Source organism: Bombus vosnesenskii, unplaced genomic scaffold (genome assembly GCF_011952255.1).
Source record: "Bombus vosnesenskii isolate JDL3184/JDL3185 unplaced genomic scaffold, Bvos_JDL3184-5_v1.1 scf7180000013262, whole genome shotgun sequence".
Classification (NCBI taxonomy): domain Eukaryota; kingdom Metazoa; phylum Arthropoda; class Insecta; order Hymenoptera; family Apidae; genus Bombus; species Bombus vosnesenskii.
This window is the reverse complement of record NW_022882922.1, coordinates 4,758,286-4,777,676: the sequence shown is the minus strand read 5'-3', so window position 1 is coordinate 4,777,676 and position 19,391 is coordinate 4,758,286. Positions and strand designations below refer to the sequence as shown.

Genomic DNA, 19,391 nt, shown 5'->3' with positions numbered 1-19,391 from the left:
ACGTAATTGACCAGCTACGCGGATCTCGTATCGCGTAGCTGGATCGTTTAATTATTTATCGATTCACGGCCAACTGGTATTCTGGCATTCTCGAAAACGACGCCCAAGTTCTTTCGGAGAAACGCGAAAGCTGAGATCGTCGGCGATACAGCCGCGAAGGGAATCGTTCGTTGCGACAGCGGTTTCTTTAAGGGAAGCTCAAAGCCACTGAGCGTCCTACGATTTCGTATTATACTAAGTCGACGTACGAATTTTTTCTCCGGCTATTATATATGTTCGTACATCTCGCGCGGCGTTATTAGCGAGCTATCTGTTCGAGCATCTATGGAGCATGAACATTTTCTGCGGGACCTGTCAATTATACAGATTTATGATCTCTCCCTTCTTCTTTCGCCGTTCGCTTCGCTCACCAGTCCCGGTTATCCATACCGCGTTTTCTACGAATACACCCACGACACCCACAGACGCGCGTGGAACATCGTCTCGCGTGTCTCCGCCACGAGAGAAAAGGACACGATCCGACTGATTAACGATCGTCGTTAATCGCAGCTGCCTCGGTTACGATAAAACCACGCTTCGATGATTAATCGCGCGATTCTTCGTCCGATCGATCCGCGTTGATCGACGAATTTTCGGGGAACCGCGCGATCGGCTGCATCGCCGGTGTTAACGAGCGAACAAGGTGAATCGAGGGGAACGAATAATTCGTACTTCGCTTAAAGGAGTTGGAAAAAATGAAGCGAGTTGGAAGGAAGAATCGCGGCGCTTACAATATCCTTAATACATTCTATCTCGTTGAGCATCCTCCACGAGAATCATCGTCCGTTCGATGCAAATATCCCACATCTTGGCGGGAGTTTGCTGGTACGCGAAACGAACCACGTCCAAATATTGAAATTACGTCGCGTATTTTCACGGAGCAAGAACTCATTGTAACCCGTGTTAGCTGCTGTTCACGCTACCGCAGCTTCGATTAGCTTAATTAGCGAAATTGTCGGCAATTAGGGGAGGTTGGCGAAACAGGAATTTCTTCGACGCAAAGACCGTAACGAAAACTGATGCAGGAAGGTGATCCGTGCGATACGATGTAATTCATGTAAAGCATATTTAAATCGAACGGCAGCATCATTTGCGTAATTGCAAATTGAACGAACGGATTTCCAGGAAAAATTCTACGAAAAATCCGTATATGAAGCATAGCTTCTAATAAGCCAGCTATTGCTGGCGCAACCTCGCGGGACCTACGAATGGCCTTGACTTTCGAGAACGCGATCTCCACCTCGTCTCCTCCAACTTTCCAAGCTTCGAATCATCTTTGCTCTCTTTATGTACGAACACTCGAGTAAATTAATATTTCTTCGATATTGCGAACGAAGGTTTTCCGAGTCGAGCGTCGGTTAATCGAAATTTTGTGACGAGGGTTCGTCGCGCGTTCGATCGTTTGGCACCGATTTAGCATCGTGTGCGAGGCTCGATGTAACGAACGTTGAGACGCAGCAGGACGAAGAAGAGGGAGGAAGAAAAAGAGAACGCGGCGGATGTCTTGGTTTTTCTCGGCTGGAAGACAAATCGATAACAGTCACGGTATCTTTGGACCAATTCTTCGAACGAGAAGTCCTCCTCTTCTGTCCGTTTATTATTATAATTCCTTCTCCGAGCTCCATTCCCTCTCGCGATTCAACGTTCCTGTTAAAAAAGGAAAGAAAGGATCGACAAATACGGAGTGTTTGCTGAATATGGAAGGGTCCTTTTATCACCATCATCAAATCGATGCTCATCCTCGAGAATGCGCATGTAATTTCGTCGCATTCGATATCCAAAGGACGATATGATCGAACGTTTGCGTTCGAATTGCCGTTCGCCATCCGATAATGAACGCCAGGTCCAGTTAGGAGTAGGTGACCTTAAAGGATGTGGATCTTGGTCGAAGTAACAGTACCGTCACTGTCGAAGAGGCTCCAAGTCCGATTCTTGAGAGACTTGTGCCTTGACAACAGGTGTTGGACGTTGTCCACTTATCTACCTATTCTACATCCACTTATTACTTATTTACTTTTACCGGTTCTTCGAATTCGTGTAAATCGCGATCGCGTAAAATTACTTCTGCCTCTTTCGTCGTGATTAACAACGGCTCGTCTCGCCAACGGTCTTCATCGATAAACTAGTCGCTACAGACGTTTCTTAAATTAACAATTTTTTGTCTACAAGCAGACGGGAATTTACTCGAAATCACCCAACCCTTCGGCTTCGTTCGAAAGCGGTTTCTTACTCTAATCGGCAATTATCCTGCCAGCTGCCGCGCCGCGTACGCTCCCTCGACGCGGCAAGTGGGACTGAAGGAAAAAGAAAAAAAAAAAAAAAAAAAGAAATGGAACGATTTTTCTCTTTTGTTCTCGCTTTTGTTCTCGAAGCAGCGAGAGTGATTTATCGGCTTCTTGTTCGACGTCTTGCGAATCTTTTCTCGATCCAGCGAGCGTCCAAACGGTATAAAAATCGATCCCGCGACTGTTCCTCCAAAGGCACGCGTGGTCGGTCGTGCTATTCGTAGTTATATTTCTAGCCGCGCAGGCAGACCTTGTACGGCGAGGAAGGTGATTTTTGCGGCCTGCCTTCGCACGACTGCGATGCAACGAAAGAAGGGTCCGAGGAAGAAAAGAGGGATCGACCGATTTTGCAACACCATGCGTTCGAGTCTTCTGGTATTCCTCCGCGTATCAGGAGCAAGGATACACTTTGCGCTTCGGTAAAACGCGTCGGAGGACGTAAATCGCAACTGCACGGTTTATGACGTGATTTAAAGTAATCGCGGCGCCCGACGATTTTGCAAATAACGCTGCAATCTGCCAGCTCGTATCGAGCACCTTTACGTTGATTTCACGGTCGCGGTATATTTACGGGAATAGATACGATCTGTTGCCACTCGCTTTGTAATCTTCGGAGTTGGAAGAGCGCGGCAAGCTCGGGAAAAAAGTGGAAGCTCGAGGCGCGCAGGGTCTTCGACTCCCTCGATTCACCGCTCCAGAGTTCCGATGTTTTTCCGTCCTTGAAAGGAATGCATGGAAGCGAGCAATTTCGCAAGATTGCATTCTGAGTGGCAATTAACTAGACTCGATCGCACGATCCCACGTCAACTCGAGGGTGCAGCGTGTAGGCGCGTTGGAAGCGCGCGAGCGCGTGCGTTAATGACGTACGGAATGGCGACCTAGGGTCGTCGCTTCTCGTTTTCACGAGGGCCGCGTGCTCCGTCGACGCGCCGTACGAACGGAAGGTGTCTCGCTAATTAACTCGAGACGCGAGGTCTTCGCGTTTTATCTCGGTTCTTCTCTACGCCTCGTAACAACCAGACCGATCGTACTCGAAGAAGATCGTTCGAACGACTCGTACAGTTACGCATCGACGCGCGGTAATTGTGTCATTGTGCGTACAACGAATCGACTCGTTCGGAAGAAAATTAATATCCGGCAAGAAGCGGCGAGTAAGCGTTTTTCCTCGATAATACGGCGCGGTAAAACGCGTAATGAAACTGGACGCACGGTTTTTCCTTTCAATTTGTCTTGCTGCTCGTAACGGCACGTGTACCGAGAAACTTGATTAACGAAGCCACATACCATGGGTCTCTTTCGTTCGGCGAATTTAATGGAATTACGCTCGTACGTCGAAAACCTCATTATATTTTCATTAAAGTTGGCCGTGCTTTTTGCCTTCATTATTCACAGGCCAAACAGGTTTCCCGCTTCTCGAGTCGAGCCACGCGTTTAACAATCACCATACGCGAAACCGTATTTACGTACACGCCTGATTCGTTTTACATAATTCGGTGATTAGGTAAAAGAGGTGGAAGCGGGATGCGCGGCGCAGAGCGCAGGAAATGGAGATTCAGGTATTTAGGGACGACCTCCGTGGCCGTGGTCCTGTTTCTTCGGCATGGTTCGTCGCTTCCACACAATGTTCACGGAAATAACAACGGGTCATGCTGTAGCGCGAGGTCGCATCACGGGGCATTACATTTCCCATGCTCGAAGATAATGGCAGAAGGAAGAAACGGAGGGAAACGGATGCTCGCGTTTCGTCGATCAACGCGTTGCTATATCTCTCTAAGTTCGGCGCGTCGATTAATCAAAAACTTGGTTCAAAACGTAATTGGAAGGCAGCGAACTTTCGAACGAGCGACCGTTCTTTTCTAGGTCGGTTAACAGTAAAGCGGAGCTTGATGCAATCGCACATCCGTCTTATGATATTAAACAAAGAATCGTTAGCAGTGGCTGGAATTCTCCGCGAAGTAATGGAACGTCATACACCGAACGTTTTCAGTGCCGTTAAGCTGTAATCATTGTCTTTAATTACTGTCAGCTTGGAATTAATCGCGCATTTTCCGATACGACGACGTCCTCGAGCCGTCCTGACACCCAGTCCGTAACACGTTTGACACCAGTCCGTAACACGTTTGACACGACTGGGACAGTTTTCTTGCTCCTCTCGCGTAATCTTCCGCGCGTTTTCTAGATACTTCACGGAACGCTTCCTGAAAATATGCATATAGTTGTGCTCTAACGGTTGTTCTCTGCGTGAAGCAGGTTTCTACGCCACGAGAAAAATATTGGCTTTGCTCGACGATTCTCAACGTTCCGACAGCTGCCTCACTCGCTCGTTACTCATCCGCGTATTCTCTCTTTCAAAATCGAAAAAATCTTCGTCTATGACAGTTACGTCACTTGGCGAGAACATTCATCGGCGAAGACGCCTCTGAGAACGAAGATACGCGGTCGATGTTTCTAAAGAATCGCGAGCGTCTTTGAAGAGACGTAAAGTCGGAAAATTGTTTGAAAGAGAAGAAACACCACTGTCGCGAATCTTAAGTAGATATTTGTCAACTTCGTAGCAGGATCGTTGGGCCGTTAGAATCGATAAGAATTTTATTAGAATTTAATTATACGCACGAGGAAGAAATATTACGTCTATCGAGTACATGATATCGCTACTACAGATTCGAAAAACAGGACACCAGGTTCTCAAACATCGAAATCCAATTATAAGAAATTGTTTATTTTGTATTAATTATAGGAGGCCAAGGTGGAATTTATTACGTCAAACTCGCACTCCTGTGTACGCGCATCGCAGTGGCGTGCGCAACGTACAATTTCCCAAGACGCGTACGCGCGAGTCGAGCACCCTGCTCGCTGGATCCCACGCGACGAATCGCGTTATAGAAACGGAGCTATGGCTCGCTCGCGCGATTCTAACCGACAGGTTAATCGACTCGACGCATGGTTACGCGATCGTAGCCAGTCCGTGAAACCACGATGTAATCGGGACGACGCAACGCGCGGCCGCGTGCGTGGGTGTGTACTATGCAGGAATCGCGCTACGCGTCTCGGCAGGTTTTTCTCTCGACCCCGTGTGTTCGTCCTTTTGTCTTCCTGGGTGGCCGTATCGTCGCGAACCTATCGCAGGCACATTCGATTCGTTGTCCGAGGCTTTCGACTTTGTCCAGCCTTCGTCGACCGAACATCGAAATCGTAATTACAGTGGAACGGTTGTTCGGAATTATCGCAGCGATCTGCTCCGGGCATTGTATTGGTTTCGCGTCGGAATGGGCCATCCCATCTGACTACGAAGGGAAAATCTTGCTTCGTTTTTCGAAGCGACGTAACTATCGACTCGCATTGCCCAATCTTAGCCAAGTCTCGCCAGATTGAAAAGTACAAGGAAATCTCGCGACACCCTATATGAATATAAAGCTATTCCGTGATTCGATAGACGGTCGCCGAATTACGGAGAAAAAAAAGTTAACGTTGGAGCGAGAAATCTACGGCGCGAAACGGAGTTCCACGTATTGAGAATCTCGCGATACGGTGTTTGGCTACCTCGTTGCAGTTAATCGTACGATTATTAACGCACCATCTATCGATATATTCTGCCAACCTTCGACGTAATCAAGAAATCGTTATACCCTACCTCATCAATCATGTTAGTTTTTTAAGTACGTACAGTTTTCTCTTCGACGCGTTAGCATGCGCACAAAGCTGAGAAGAAGACTGGCGGGACAATACGGGAGATGGAGTCGTCGGACCATACGATCGGTAGATGCGAGCACTTTGCCTAATAACGAGCTACGGTCGAAAATGCGTATAAGATCGAGTTAGGCCTGATCCGTTAAAGCCGATTGGATTTACGTTCGTGCATAGTATAGGTTCAGTCAGCAAGGTCACTGACGAGTATTCAACTCTTGCGTATCAACGATAAAAGCAACGGCCAAGAATTTTACGATCCCGATCCACGGTTATTATTACCCTATTCGTCGTAAACGCGATTCTACGCGAGCCTGTTACGCGTTCGACCCGAAGATACCATTATTACGTCCTGATCTTCCACATAAATTTAACTTCCTGGTTAAAGTACATTTTCGGAAGATTTCCGACACGATGTTGTCAACATCGCCGATACAAACGAGAGAACACGGCGTTCTTGTCGCGTGAGTTTTCCTCTGTGCGAGGCACGCGGCGCTGACCCGTGCTGTAGTCGACCAAGGCATCTTCGTTGCGAGACACGAGCCATCGACATCGAACGTAAAGGAGTGGGTGGAAAGCCGCGTGTCAAACCGCATCGTTTTGCCCCGTTATCAAATGACAAAAACGGTCAGCGATGCTCGTTAACCGAAGCTGAATGGAAAACGTTGGTAGACTTCCTGCGATTTACAGGACTAATCTAACAAGAGGCTTTTAAGGGCTATCTAACAAGTGTTTTTCTCAGAGCGGAAGAGTCGAACGTGTCCGTTCTCCGGCGGAGTCGTGGCAAGAGATCGGTAGCTACATAGCCTAACCTACGAAGCATTAAAATTCACCGTGGTATTAGTTATGGCGAACGTTTTATAGGTAACTACGAGGAAGCTCGAGTCCGATGCCAGGAAGCCACGTAACCCGCGCTTACGTTAGATTTAGGCGAATGGCAAAGGTCAAATTATTATTTATATATCTGGTCGATCCTATCTCGTTGAAAGAAACTATTTGCCAAGTTTACGAGCATGATGCGCGCATATTTTAGAAACTAACCACGTACTCGATCGATGTACGATCGAACTCAAATTAACTTCGAACACTCGCGGCGTAACTTAATTTGCGATCGTTTCACGATTCTCCGCCACTTCCGAACGTGCCACGATCCAGGGTCAAACACAGTCGAGGCGACATTTTTCCGGAAACTGAATGCGCGAGCTGCGAGTTGCGCGACCCGCGAGGTCATTCCGGGATATTTTAAATAACGGACTGCTACTCTTTATTCCGCCGTTTCTCTGTCTTATTCGCGTATCACGCCGCAACCGGGATGAGGACCTGCTATTCGTCGCCTCGAGTTATCCGAAAGAGTCGCTGGTCGAAAGAAGGGGCCGCCGATGGAAAAAAGAAAAGAGAGAGAGGAAAACGACGACAGAGGAGAATCGAACGATTTTTAACCGAAGCTTATAAGGAAGGAGGGAGCGGAGTATCGGTTACTCGAGCTACGTGTTACACGAATAACGACCGGCTTTGCCGGTAACGACGCTTAAACGCGCATTCGAATGGAAGTCGGTGGCGCGCCCTCGGTGCGCAGCCAGCGTACAATCCATTAGTTTCTCGCGCGAACGGCGGCAAAAAAGCCGCGCAATATTTCAAGTCCCCGGTGTTGCAGTTAACTGTACTGGTTCGTGGCTGACCGTATAGCCGGTGGCAAGTGGAAATGATATCGCCAGTTGTAAAGGCTCTTACGAGGCCCGTCTTTTTACCGCTGTTTCCCCGATACGCTTAATTAAGATTTCCGAATGCTCGGCTAGTTTGTCGTCGGTTCCGCTCTCGCTTTCTACGCAGGGTACCGACCGCGATTTAACGTCCCCTGTGTTTATATCTTCTCGATTCTCGTTTGAACGAAGCGCGAATTGTCATAAACCGTAAAAAACGCAGTTTTCGCTTTTCTAGCTGGCAAGAATATGCGTTCAAGGGTTAAAATGTGCAAGGCAGAGACCGTTACTTCGAAACTTACGGAAGTCATTCGGTAATGTCGAGTCTGTCGGACGAACGCCTACTCCGTTCGCTTGGTTAGCGTCATACGGTTGAAATAGTTGTCGTTGCCTGTATGCGCGCGTTTCTCGTGTTCCTGTTGTACCGCGATCGTATCGGAAATCTCAACTAGGTGTGTCGACGATCGCCAGTCTTCCGCTTATCGACGTCGAAAGCACGAAATCGTACGATTTCTCGACATTCCTCTGCTCGAGAACCTCTCTCTCTCTCTCTCTCTCTCTCTCGATCACGCACGCATATCTTCAAGCAGAGAAAACGCATCGTCAGACCGCGAATAGCGGCAACGGTATACGTGAAAACGATATGCGACTACGCGATAGCGTTGGAAAGAGGCAAAGGTAACTCGTAAGTTGTCAAATTTCGCTGGTATATCGGTTCGATCGGGCAAGGCGGCTCGGACAGCGAAGAGAAAGACAGCACTGGTCGTTCGCACGAAGCCGAATGTTCGTTGGCACGTCGAATGTAAAACTCTCGTGCGTCGAGTATTAACCGCGATGGACGGGGACAAACGGTGGACGAAGCTTGAAATACCGGTGACACGGAACGCGTCACGGCCTAACAATTAGAATAGCCGCTGATGGGAAACGAACGCTCGGAAATTTGCGGAATATGTACGCGTGCACGGGTCGTGATAGGCGTGCGTAACAGGTTACGCGTCAGCGACGTTCGGCCACCTCAGCGAGCAACGCTTTCTCGGAAATGTCGCTTCGTACGGGATTCTGTTTGTCTCGCGCGAAGAAATTACGATGCTTATGCAAGCTGCTTGAAATGCTGGATAGCGAATCAGGGGACACGCCGTCGTGCCACGAAACGTAGCGGTCGCCTTTTAACTTTCGTTGCTGGCAATCGTAGTTGGCACGGTAACGTGACTTCGTTGTCTATGAAATTGAAAGATGAGCTACACGTCGGTGATATTCGACTAACGGAACATCGAGGCGGTCTGCGCACTTTCGATCCGCGAATTTCAAATTCTAAACGAAGCCAAGATTCCACGGAATGCCTGTCCGCGTTCGACCACCCGTATCTTTACTTGGAAATTCTGATATAATCGCCTCGTGCGCTGGTTAGAAATTACGGTGGTTCGACGTTTTACGGAAAAGTCACGAAGACCTATGAAAATACGTTTCATCGGATCGTCTGTAAAACGAAGAAGACGCAGGAATCTGAATACCACCGCGCCCACGAGGCAGTCGAGTAGACACGAAGGAAAGAACAGAGGCACGAAACCGTTGCCACAGTTGTCCGTCGATTTTACGAGATCCAAAGAATCTCGGGTATCGGCTGAAAGAACGCAGCGCCGGTGCGTAGAAACCGCGTCCAGATAACTGTACGTCGGTTGGAAAGTCGGTGGAATATGGGCCAGTCGTTTGGAGCCGACGAACGCGAGATTTCGCCGCGCGATTTCCGCGTTTCCCGCTTTCTGTTTGTCTGCCTGCTAGCACCCAGCCTTCGTCCTCCCACGAATTCCAGTTTTATCATCTCGGAGACGAGGAGGGGCGAGAAAACGACTGGCGTGAGAACAGTGGAACGCGTACCGAGGATCGTCGAGATCGAAGATCATGGGAGAATTAGAACGGGAATTTCACGTGACTCGCCACGAGTTGTCGGCAGGATGCTGTTTTCGTTACGACGGACGTTTATCGCCGGTGTATATTTAGATAGGATGCTCGAGCCGACGTTTTTATCGAAACGATCGCTGTTACGACCGACTCGCTCGTTCGATCTTCGTGGATCGAGTGTGTTTCGTCCGCGTTATTGGGACATCGTACCTTCCTGCGCGATTACAACTCCATCGAATCGATCGTTTCGCTTTACGAGCAGCTCGCAAATTCGTAAAGCTTCGAGTACATCGAACAACAGGTTTACCGTGATTTAGAACCCTGATTTTCCCATGCAGCGAGACATCGTAGCGTAGACAATCGTCGAATCTGTTCCAAACTTTACGAACTGGTTCTAAACGTCCGCCTGCGCAACGCGATCGAGAGTGAAATAACGCTTAGCGAACAACGAACGAGGCTTCGCGGAATCGACGATTCGATAATTGAAAAAGCGTTCGACGCGCCACCGTCCCTCGAATCGCGTTTGAATCGTCCGGAACGCGCCGCAGCGATTTACCGGATAATAGAGTTTGCGCGCAACGGTAGGTTGTGCGTAGCAACGAAACGATCGGACAGGCTCATCGTGGCTAACCTTTCGCGAAGGCGATCGTCCGTCGAAAGGACCGTGAAATTAACCGGCGATCGGATTAATTTACTCGCAGAGCGTTCGTCAAGATGGAAATGACGCGCGGATCGATCCCGCGAACTATCGTCTAATTTACCGTTTAATTGAATTTCGTTTCCACGAGTGCTTCGCGTCTATACCGTTATCCACGCAATTTCTTCTTATTACAGTTTACAATAGCAATTTGTCCGCGTTTATCGACTGCAAAGAGACGAGTATCTCGGGCGATGGATCGTGGCGACAAACGTGGCAGACTCGATCAACGTTAGGCATTAAACGAACGGCGATTAAAACGGTCGGACAAACGACCAACGCGCTCGACATCGTCGAACTCGTGGCTGGTCTGTTAATCTACGATCGGCAGAGATTTGCAACGATGGTTTGGACGTTCGACGAAATTAATCTACGTACGCGAAGCGTTCGTCCAGAGACAGCTATGGTATCGAGTGGATATCACCCGGTTCGTCGCGCTCAAAACTCTATTTTCCGCGTCTGTTCGCTTCTTCCTGCGATCCACTCCACTGACCTCGTTCGTCGCGCTAGACTTATTTCAATCGGAGGATAACGCCTTAGTAGAACGCGATACTAGAAATACGCGCGTCAGACTGCAAACATTGGAACGTTGTATGGCGGCTATCTATCGCGATGTATTTTCGTTCGGACGTGGTTACGAGGTAATAAGAATTAACCACGTGTGATTAATGAACGGTATCTAAATAAAGAACCGAAGGAACGACAGAGGAGGCGAAGATCAGGTTGGAGGGGAGTACGGATCGTTAACCTCGGCGATGTATGCACGACCAATTAATCCTCGTTATTAGTCTGGAGAATGGCTTGCATAGCGCGCAATGCGCTGAAATTGCGCGGCAGAGAAGAAGACGCGAGCTTTTCCAAACCGACGATTGAGAATCTTGTTATTCGCGGTTTCCCACGCGCGATAAAGAATCCGCTGGAAGGGTCGCGCAGTGGCCGGTATATGGTCTTGGCGATTCGATCTGGCGACGATGCCGACGCGGAAAAGTCTCGTAATTAGTTTCGACCGCGCGGGAATTCGCTTGATATGACGAGTAACGGTAACGATCGGCAAGGCTGCCGCGTTCAGGGCTCTCGACTCCAGTCAAGTTCAAGATCTCGGCTGCGCAAACGAGTCGTAAACGTAAAGTGCGAGCAACGTGGACGGCGAAACAGATCGAGGAAAGAGAAGGAGAAGGTGAGAGGAGAGCGGAATGACCGAAATAAAGATGGTCCGAAAACGACTAACCTGCTGGCCGCCAACTTGGTGACATAAGCGTATTTGCACGCGAACCGCGTCGTACCGCTGCCGTAATCGTCGATGAACTCATTATCGGCTCGACCGCTTTCGTGACGCGGCAAAAACGGATACGAGAGAAGATTATTCGGGTTAATGACGCTCGTCCGAGCTAAACGACCGATCGGCGCGATGAATACTTTATACGTCTTGGCGCCCGCGTGCCATATGTATCTTCGATCGAATGCGTAGTTTCGATTCCATTATCGCTTCGGCGACGCATCCCCCGGTCGACGATACCCTAGTTTCGTTCTTCGTAAATCAACAACGGCGCGTCGCTGATCGACCCTCGACGTATCATCGACTTCCGATCGCGCGATCCTCTCCGCGCGATTTAATTTAGCCACTCGCGAGACAACCTCGAGTCGGTCGTTGCTCGCAGCTTGCTGCTTCGATAATTCGTCGATAATAGGCGAAAACATTTTAGCCCGAGACGACTAGAGAGAAGAATACACGCGTGAGCTAAGCAGATTTCCAGGCGCACGGCTCGAGCACCTTGCACCGTTCAGCCGCGCCAACGACGCAGCCACGATTTCCGCACTGTCATGCAATTAACGTTTCTTCAAATACGATTGAACGACGCAAAGCTCTCTTTCAGAACCCTGTCGGATATCTCGACGCTCGTTCGCTCCCTATTATCGCGTCCGTTCCGTTCCGTTCCGTTCTCGTAAACGGTACATTCGCGCCGGTATTCCGTGGATGCCTTTTTGCTCGACGCGTTCTTCGCCACGTTCGCCACTGTTTAGCCGGACAATTATCGCGCCAAATTATTCGTGTCGCCATCGCGATGACGTTTAGCGTGGCATTTATCGCCGGTGGACCTACTTCCGCCGTGTCAATACGATTCGCCGGCACGGCGTGCTGCCGCTGAATACGGCGATAATTAATATTCCGCATACGCGGCCATGCGTTGAAGACGGTCAATCGGGTCACCAGGATATCGACCAGCTATTTGGACCATCCACGGACCGTGTCTATCTCTAGAAACGTCGAATATTTTCCCCGTGAAACGCATCGCGATCGTTTCCTCGTCGAAATTGGCCGAACGAGGTTCCCCCATTCCCTTTAAAGCGGCAAGAAGCGGCCGGCAATGCATCGAATCGCAGCTAAGACTTCGCGGTTCGTACTTACGAGATATCCGCAGCCTGTGATCCTTTCCTTCTCCCAGTTATCGCCTATCCGGTTAAGTCCCTGTCGTTACACAACGCCTATATCTGCAACATCGTAGTTAGCCGTTTCGTTGAAAATTCCGTTTGTGTTTTCGTGGGCCAGATAATATCTTGCCTTTTGTCCTCGACCCATGGGTTATCGTTCCACGGCCGCGAACGAGGACGCGAAACTTACCGAGAATATCGAAGAATCGACCGAGTTGCCGTGGCGTGGTTATTTCCAGCGAGGATGCCGCGGTAGCTGCGCGTTCCACTGCCTTGGGTGTTCGTTTCGCGAGATTTCAGTCACCGCGTCGCGATTACATCGTCGAACGATCGCTCGTTTCCGAACGGAACTACGATCGACGTTAGACAACGGAGACGTTTTCGTATAAAACTAAGTGGAACGCTCGTTTCGTCGTAGTACGTATTTATTACGCGACGAGATTAATCGAAAAGAGACAGGATACGGACGATATTAGACCGAACAACGCGGTCACGCTTTCGATGTTACGCTTCGACAGCGGTGTTTGGAGCTGACACGAAGTTTCGCCGGACCCTTAGGAACCGGCGTGAAAAAATCCAGGGTTAAGCGTTGATTCGTGCAACTATCCGCCGGTTATCGCTGCTCATCTTGAAAAAAAGTTTTTAACAATCACCCGTGAACGTACACGAGAGGCTCGTCTCGGCGCGGCTTATCGAGATTCCAGCACGTTTCCAAGCAGCAGGATTATCTTTCAGGCGAACCGCCTTAGGAGCCAACCTGGTTAAACCTCATGGGTGGATGATTTATCGCCCGAGTGCTTCACCGCACTTTCCATTGTTCCGAAAAATTGAAAATTCGCAACGAAACCACGCATCCTACGAGTTCTTCGAAATTATCGCTAATCTAATAGCCTTTTTTCGCCGCGTTTGATCATCGGTGCATTGGTCATTGCATTCCGATCCAATGTCGCCGCAAATATAATTCAATATGCGTGCGTTTGCTCGTTACGCGTTTGCTTCGTGGGAACGGTACCTGGTTTTCGTTGCGAGGCAAATCGCCGCTGTAAACCTGCGACGCGAGAACATTGAAATTTATTCAAACGATCGTACGGCGCACGAGATTAGCGGAGGTTAGCCTCCTCGATTCGTCCAGCCGCGAACGTGGAATTTAATCGAACGACGCGATGTTTCATCGACCGCGCGAAGGTATCCGCTGAAAGTAGGTCCCCTGAAAACGGAATCTCGGTACCGAAAGAGCGAGCTCGATGCTGCGGAACACGCGACCCACGGACCGCTATGCTCGCGCGCGTTCGCATATTCCACTGGTAGCAGGCGCCAGATGGTCCTCGACGCGCGAACCGACGTGCCATTTAATTACGTTCGATCGCCACCGATACCGTTTCGTTGCCTCCGTCGCGTGGCGAGTAGCAAAACGGGTCATGGCCAATTCCAAAGAATTTTCAGCTACCATGTTCGCGTTAAGCTAAAATCCATACACTTACAAACACCTGTATATCGATTGTTCCAACGTTCTATTCATCGGAACGACGTCGTAGGCGTTTGACGCGTAAAACACGCTTCTCCTTGAACGATGCGCCAAGAAGCGGACCGCGAACCTAAGCGCAACCTACGCGTCGATGTAACGTTTAATGGTATTTCGGTTTCGATCTGTTACCGGATCGCTCGTAATCGTTGTATTTCCCGATGATAGCTCTCGGTATTAGCATATAGGAGCGGGGAAACATTTTCGGGATTTCCAAGCGATTACGGGCAATTAGGCGACCGGACATCGTTTATCGATGCTTCGTTGAACGTGTATTTGCGATATCTGGAAAGTGGGTCCTCGCGGTCGCGGGAGGAAGCTCGTCGCGACGGTACACCGCTACTTGTGCGCCAGATGGTGCGAAACCTGCGAAATCATGCGCCTGCAGCGTGTAAACAATCCGTGCATAGAAACACGGCGCATCAATCTTAATCGCCGAGCTGCATCGCGGTGCCGAGCGTCGTTAGCTACAAATCCAGTTGTTTATACGGAGCCTGGTGTAACGAGTTTCCACGAGACGCGCAATGCGGGCTCCGCGATGTAACTTTCACGAATGTGTACGACCATATGTCGCCTGTCGTCCCGCTTGGTGATCGTACGTTCGACGTTACGAAAAAATATCCACGGGGTCGAGAGAACGTCGGTCAAATCGCAATAGCAATGCAACGATTTAGATCGCTCTGGTGATATCGTGGTATCGTCTATGATAAAGTGTCTTTAATAGCGTAGTCATGGAAACTGAAAATTTATCGCGTTTCAACCTACACGCGTCCTCGACTGCTTTAAAACGAGACTCTTTTCATTTCAAGATTATCGCCGAAATCTTTACGACGAATTTCATTCCATTCGCGTAACATCGTTAACGTAAGTGAGTTCGATGGATCAATTAACGTTTTCTGTTCCCATGTTATCTTTGTGCGGAATCTCTTCTGCATTTTATCTACTCACGATCGTGTTCTATAATTGTAACTGTTACGTAAGCCAAGGATCGACGAATAAACGAATAAATGGGAACTGCGATCTCTCTATCAAAATTAATCGACACGCGTAAACCAGTGAGTCGAACGTGTCGCGATTTCCTTTTCGAAATGACGCGATATTTTCTACGCTTTGTGTGCAAATGGAATCGCGCAACCAATTCTCGATATCTACGAACAAAACCAAAGACCAGGCTCGCTTCCTTCTCGTCTTTGTCTCTTTCGCTGGCTCGAATGTTACGACCGTGCCAGTCAATGACTCGTTTGCCCTATCGACGCTTCTCTTGGTCTCGCGTATCGGTAGCGGTCGTGCAACGTGGATTGCGCTTAAGAATTTGCCAGTATCCTCGTATTTCTCTTGTATCGAAGACCGCGACGTTGCGATTCGAGTTTGCACGTCATCGATCAAACGGTGAATAGTACTTCCTCTCTCGATTTTCTCCTCTTCCCTGCTTGTTTAACTGTTTGCGCCGTGAAACAGTTATCTTCGTCGGTACTCGTTATCGTAAACATTAAAATCGTAAATACATGAGATTCAAAGCACGATACTTTAACTGGTAACGCGATAATATTTGCACGCGATAAGATCTTTTGCACTTCGACAGCGACCATTCATCGGTTTGTTTTCTTTTCTCATTTAGCTTTCGTTTCATCGAACGTGCAGCGATTCTTACGTGGATTGAAGAGATTAAAAAATATACGATATCGTAATTTGTTTCGTAACGCAGTTTAAAATAAAAGAGGTTGATGATATCTGTAGTGAACAATGATTTGATAGAAACGTCGAGGTGGAAAGAAAAAAAGAAACTTGTCAGAAGTGGGATTCGAACCCACGCCCACAGAGTGGACTGCGACCTGAACGCAGCGCCTTAGACCGCTCGGCCATCCTGACTCGATGCAACGTTTTCAAAATGCATCAGAAATTGTACAGAATGCTTTTATATTTGGAATTTGATAGATATAAAAAAAATATCTAATCGCAAAATGGAATTTAGTTTCGAAACGATTGCAAGCTACAAATTAAACTTTGTGATAAAATAATATTATCCGCCCGTGTCTACATTTTTCTATTGCTCGAAGGCTCGATTCTTTTTACCATTGTAGCGATGGCACCGACGTTACCGATGGAGAACACGATAAGATCATCGACTGGAAAAAATCAGAATGTTTCTTACGCCCCCTACGATTTCCTACGACGAATATAGGAATGATAAGATTACAAACTAGCAGCCTGGACTCAAACTAAATGTGTATAAATTCGAAAATTTTAATTTGAAAATTTACGTACGTATCTTGTTTGCGCGAATATCGTTTGCACCTGTAACTTTTCACACGATCGATATTTCAGAACGGCACAAAGTACCATCTGCAGAGAATGTAGTTCGCTACCTGAATTTATGCGTGAGATAAATTCACGGTATGCAAAAACACACCTGGAAATAGCAATAGAATTTTCTACCAATACTTGGGCCTTTCACTTCCGCGATACGTGGTATTTGCAAACGCAATTACATCCACGCGTCTTTTATGTGTATTGTCTACTAATCAGTCCTTTCGTACGTTTTCTTAATATTTGCTTTTTAATGAAACTCTCGTCGAGAAGATGTTTGATATTCTTCTTTTTACATACTTAATGTACGTAAATGCGATATTTGCCAAAAAATATCTTACGTGCCATACGACACTCCGGCGAAATATTTACCGTTGCTCGCGCGCGATTTTTCACTTTTCACGCTTTTCACGTCGGACATCGTTTCTGTCTGAATAAAAAAGTTCGCCAGAAAAATACCACGCCAAAATATCATTCGATACACGAGCTCGTGTTACTCAAACGCGTTCCGTTTGTTCCGATGCCTTTCGCGTACAAACCCATCTATTTTGCAATGCTTTCTAAAACTTTGTATATCGCTAAACGCTGTAGTCTAAATTCCAATTGGCGGGAATCCAATTTTGCGAAACTGCTCGATCGAGATCGTCGAAGGTTAATCGACTTTAAAAAAAAAAAGAGCGATTGTTGCAATAGTCGCGGGTAGCGGCGTTGCCCCGCGTAGCAATAACATGAATTCGAATCGATGGTAAATTGCTTTCTCGCCGGTTCCAAGTCGCTAAAGCGGCGGCTCCGAGACTCAGCTCCCGCTTCCTATGAGGGGACCGGTTGCGAGTCGTTACCGAGAGCGTAGAAAGCTCCGTTGCGTAACAGACAACCGGATCTCCTCGAGAGGCAGTTTCCGTGCCGTGGAACCAACCGAACCCCGATGATTCCGGGAAATCGTCGGAAGAGGGAGCGATCGAGAAATTTGGAGAAACCTTGGAAGCTTCGTAACGCGAACGAGAATCGAGCTGACGAGTGAGAGCCACGGTCGAAAGTCTTTCGCGGCGGTTTTACTGGCGCTAGCGTTACGTAAATGTCAAATAAAAGTGAAAATATGCAACAGCCGTGTCCTGGATGACCTAACGAACGTTGAAGAACGCGATCGAAGGGTCTCGCGATGTCCCGATTTGTACGCGGGGTTGACAATGACGAGGCACTTGGCAAGCTACTCGATGAAAACGCAAATATTTCGAGGGAACGAAGAAGCAGTTTCACTTTGGGTGAAAGTTTCTTTTAAAACCTCGTTTGTTAAATCTTATTTCGAGGAGCTACGCAGCCAGAAGCTTCTCTATTATCGCGGAACAAGATTTCATCAAACCCTTTGCCGCGTCTCGGGCTTTGGGCGCAAGTGGAAGATGCAATTTCACCAAGAAGATCTAAAAGTTAGAAACGTGAACTTCGTTTAAACGCTTCTCTTTCAGGCACCCGTGGGATTTAATCCGAGCACTTGGCGCAAAAGTCGAAAGAAAACAGATGGCTCGCTGATTCGATGAACTCTCGCGCAAATTTGCGCGCTTCCCTTTCTTTGCCTTTATCTTAGACATTACGAGGTTTTCGCAAAAATTTGTCACCGGCTCCGCATCTCGCTTTTTTTTTTTTTCGCAGAAGTTGCGTGTTTTTACGCCGAATATTCTACGATAGAATAAAGAAGTCGCTGATCGAAGGAAGGTCGCCGTTGCAGCGAAAAACCTGCCCCTTTTTTCTGTCCTGTCTTTTCCATCTTCCTATCTTATCATACGTAGTATTTTAATCTTTACATGGATTCGAAAAAGTGACTTCGCCAGTGACGAAATACTCTAACATCTTTCCCATATTCCTACGATACGATTCACTACGACGCAAATGTGAAGATTTACGAGCCACGAACTTCTTTATATGTAAATTTCTAAAGAAGATGTACGTTCGACCTTGCGAAAGTAATAAGCGTTTGGACGAAAGAATGACAGATGGGAAAAAAAGAAACGTGCATTCTAATGGTAAGCGTTAGTTCGCCGAGGCGATAGTAACGAGCCACTCTAGAAACTATAACTCGAGTAATCAACGTAATATTCATCGCTTTCTCCAAACACCGTTAACGAACGAAAAAACGGTTTACGTTCGCGCAAAGTACCCATGAATTATGGTGTTTCCATATGCTGCAAAGACCTGTGTAAAAGTCTTGTAATTTGTTTGATAATTACATCGAGTTCATACCCAGCACAACTACCGAGTATAATTTTTTACAGAATGAAAGTAGTATTTCGTATGGAAAAGTGGGATCGTAAAGTTGAACGAATCGAGCCACGAAACGAAGAAGAAGGCGAAAGGATTTCCTAAATACAGAGAGAATCCTGATAGCAGGATCGTCGGGATTTCCGAAGGGGTCTTTTTCGAAAGAGACAGAACGCCACTCGTCGGCGACCGTTGTCGGAGGGCCGAAGAAGGAAATGTATTTACCACGGTAAAGTATATCGCGAAGAGAAAGGGGGGCCCCAAGTCGGCAGGTAAACGTGACTGCTAACTCGATTCGCTTCATTCAGTGCGTGATCCTTAGTCTCGTGTGTGCGTCTAACTTTGCCCCCCGGAGACTCGATTTTTTCACTCGTGTCCAATATCTCGAGAGGGAATAAGCGAATCCGGGCTCTATTCGTGCGATTTATTTTCGTGTCGTTACTGGATCGTTGTTACGCTAAGCGGTAATTCGCATTGGAAATAGAGTCGAACCGGTGGTTAGTGAGAAACGAAAGTGAGTCTCGTTCTACGATCGTAAACTGTCTGGGATAACCCGGTTGCATTCCTCTCACGAT

At 47.9% G+C, this 19,391-nt stretch overlaps 1 non-coding gene across 1 annotated transcript; it reads right to left on the bottom strand.

Annotated features, from left to right (window-relative positions):
• Positions 1-16,042: 16,042 nt before the first annotated feature.
• On the bottom strand, positions 16,043-16,125 carry Trnal-cag. The gene has a single exon. It is a non-coding gene; the product is annotated as a tRNA-Leu (tRNA).
• Between the last annotated feature and the right edge of the window lie 3,266 nt (positions 16,126-19,391).